Raw genomic sequence first — 3,271 nt, 5'->3', positions numbered from 1 at the left:
TTGAAGATGATTTTATTTGTATGTTAAAATCAGCTAGAAGATTAGAATTTCTTCACTTACCATGGCTTACCACATGGGTAGGTACACTTTGTCCTTCTCCATGGCCTTTTTCTCACCTCATAGAATACATCATCTCTCAGTTAAAAGGTAATGCTAATCTACATTTGTTTCTTGTAAATGTCCCTCATGATTTGAAGAGACTGATTTAGAAAGCACAATATCAATATTGTGCATGTAGGGATGCCTGGGAGCCATCTAGTCCCACCCCTGCCTTTGAAAGGTGAGCCTGCCTATGGTTGGCTATTCCCTCTCCCCTCAACTCCTACACCTGCTTCTACTACGGAACAGATTTTAAAAGGGAATAGGATCTATTTGCATATATTGAAATACCTTTGAGATCACTTCTGAAATAGCAGTATAATTAGAGAGAGCAGAGCTCTTTTGATCATGCTTCCTAAAATCCTGTATTGTCTTTTGGTACCAAAAAGGCATTTGTATAGCACTTGGACCATTAGACTGGGAGCTGATAAACCTGCCCTGACCAGTTTCCTCCCTGACAGCTTTTGAGAGAGAATGCAAACCCTAGCTGAAGGATCCTAGGTGGTACAGTGCAAAATTGAGTGGCTTAGTGTGTGACGAGAGGCAATGGATTTTTTTTTAAAAGGAATTAAGAGTGCTTTCCATCACCTGTGTTCGGACATGGTCGTGAATGACTAACATAAATTTTTCAGAAAAGGTGGATTCCTATGGTTCTGTCTGGTGGCAAACACTGCTACCTCCCAAATACTCATTTTCCACGTTGTCTTTACTAACAGAAGCCTAATCTTGTTTGGCATAGCGATGTTCTCAGATAATTATTTGGTTTTCCAACCTCTCTGTCAGGGTGGCTATGTCAAACAGTACTAGCTAATGACATGTCAATAGAAGTCTGCTTGGAGTTTGGGGAAGCATTTTGCTTTCCTGAGAAAACGGGCGTGACTGGTGCTGCCCTTCCCCATTTCTTCCTGCCTTAAATGTAAACATGACACCTGGAGTTACAGCAGCCATTTTGTGCCCATGGGCCAACATGAGGGAAGGAAGAGAGAATTGTGACATCCTGGCTCTGACATCACAAGTAAACAATATCAGCCAGCAGCCAGCTACTTCTAGACTATTTTTTAATGCAAAAAAACAAAAATAACCTTTTATTGGATTAAGCCCCTGGGTTGTCAAGTTTTCTAATAATTTGTGAGTGTAGTAGACTTTGGGAAAAGTCTGCTTAGCTCAAAATAATCCTAGTTCTTTATGAAACACCATCCCACTCCCTACCTGGGTGGGTTTTTGCACCCATATTGATGCATTCAGGGTAAATGCACCTGACCAAGGGTGAGCCAATCAGATTTTCTCTCAGGAATTCAACATTAGGTTTCGGTGGTTCTAGGTGATCCACAAGTATGACTGAAACTGAGGTACATTATAAACCTTGGAAGCTGTTGTGTATTATGGTGTGGTGGAGGTGACCTTCAGCCATAGAGAAGTCAAGAAAATGGGTCTGTAGAAGATGACAGAGGCAGAGACCTGTGTCACCACAAGAGACAACACTGCCTGGGGTCTGGCAGCTTTCTGGATTCAAGTGTGAGTCCTTTTTCATGCTTGGCTGCTCCCAGATCTCTGGTTTCCTTCCAGAAAACTGGGCAGCCCTGTGATTGTCAAGGTTGCCTACACAAGGGCATCTGGTCAGAAGGGCAAGGGACGTGAAACCCAGCCTCTGTGTTTTGGTCACAAAGCCTTGGCCTGGCACTGCATCAGCCCAGAGGTGATGTGCTACTTTATGCAATTCGTCTGCCCAGAAGGGAGCCTGCTTTTCTTTTTTTCCTTAAATTTCACACAAGACTAAGAAAGGCCCTTCTTCATGCCCTTCTTCACCAACCTAGTGCTGTTGGTATCTTCCGTGCAAAGGACCTTGATGCTCAGACAAAATATGTTAACGAACAGCTAGACTGTTTGTTCTATCATTCGATAAGTAAACTGTTCAATACCTTGATTTATTTTGCTTTGTAAAAGTTGAAGTATAGTTTACATATAGAAAAATGTATAAATCTTAAGTGCATACTTCAGTGATTTCACTGTCAAATATACATCACCCAGCTTAAGGAAAAGAATGTTTCCATCATCCCCAAAGTTTCTTTATCCCAGTTAGTACCACTTGCCCTGCCCCCCTCGCCGACACACACACAAAAGATTCTGGAGGTAACCACTCTTTTGACCTCTATCACCATAGTTTGATTTTGCCTATTCCTGAATTTCAAATAAATGGAATCATCTAGTGTACTCTTACATGCCTGGCTCCTTTAGTTCAGTATGTTTGTGAGCTCCATCCCTGTTATAGATATCAGTAATTTGTTATCTTTATTGTTGAGTAGTATTCCATTGTGTGAGTATTTCAAATTTGTTCATTCTAACTATGGATGATTAGGATATTTCCAGGCCTTATGAATAAAGCTTATGAATAGGAATTAAGGTGCTGTGGACATCCTAACTAGTGGCCCTAGATACTTCTTTCCCTTGGAAACTGATGTACTATAGTAGAAGTCCAAATTCTCCACTTCTCACAGTAAATCTGTATATCTCACATGCATCTATCACCTGGATCAATTTTGTCTGGAGTTCTTTCATCATGTACTTGGGATACTTTATTTTGTAAGTGCCTCTTCATTACTATTTTAGGTTGGTGCAAAAGTAATTGTAGTTTTGCATTGTTGAAATTTGCCATTTGATACTGGAATACATTCTGAATAAATGTGGTTATGTTATATATCACTTTAATGTGCATTTCTCGCTTTATGTTTTTTGCTAATGACTTATTACTTGCTATTTATTTCATACTTAGACTATAGAATTGATGTTAGACAAAAAGCAAATTTGAGCAATTTTCTTATTCAAGTTCAAAATGGGTCATAAAGCAGCGGAGACAGCTTGCAGTATCAACAACGCATTTGACCCAGGAACTGCTAACTAACGTACAGTGCAGTGGTGGTTCAAGGAGTTTTATAAAGGAGAAGAGAACCTTGAAGATGAGGAGTGCAGTGACCAGCCATCGGAAAGTGACAATGACCAACTGTTAGCAATCATCGAAGCTGATCCTCTTACAACTACATGAGAAGATGCTGAAGAACTCAACATGAACCATTCTACAGTCATGTGGCCTTTGAAGCAAATTGGAAAGGTGAAAAGGCTCTCGATAAGTGGGTGCCTCATGAGCTGACCGCAAATCAAGGAAATCATTGTTTTG

The sequence above is a fragment of the Bison bison genome, unplaced genomic scaffold, assembly GCF_000754665.1.
Source record: "Bison bison bison isolate TAMUID 2011002044 unplaced genomic scaffold, Bison_UMD1.0 scf7180017852983, whole genome shotgun sequence".
Classification (NCBI taxonomy): Eukaryota; Metazoa; Chordata; class Mammalia; order Artiodactyla; family Bovidae; genus Bison; species Bison bison.
The sequence above is the reverse complement of the archived record's forward strand: the minus strand, read 5'-3'. Positions refer to the sequence as shown.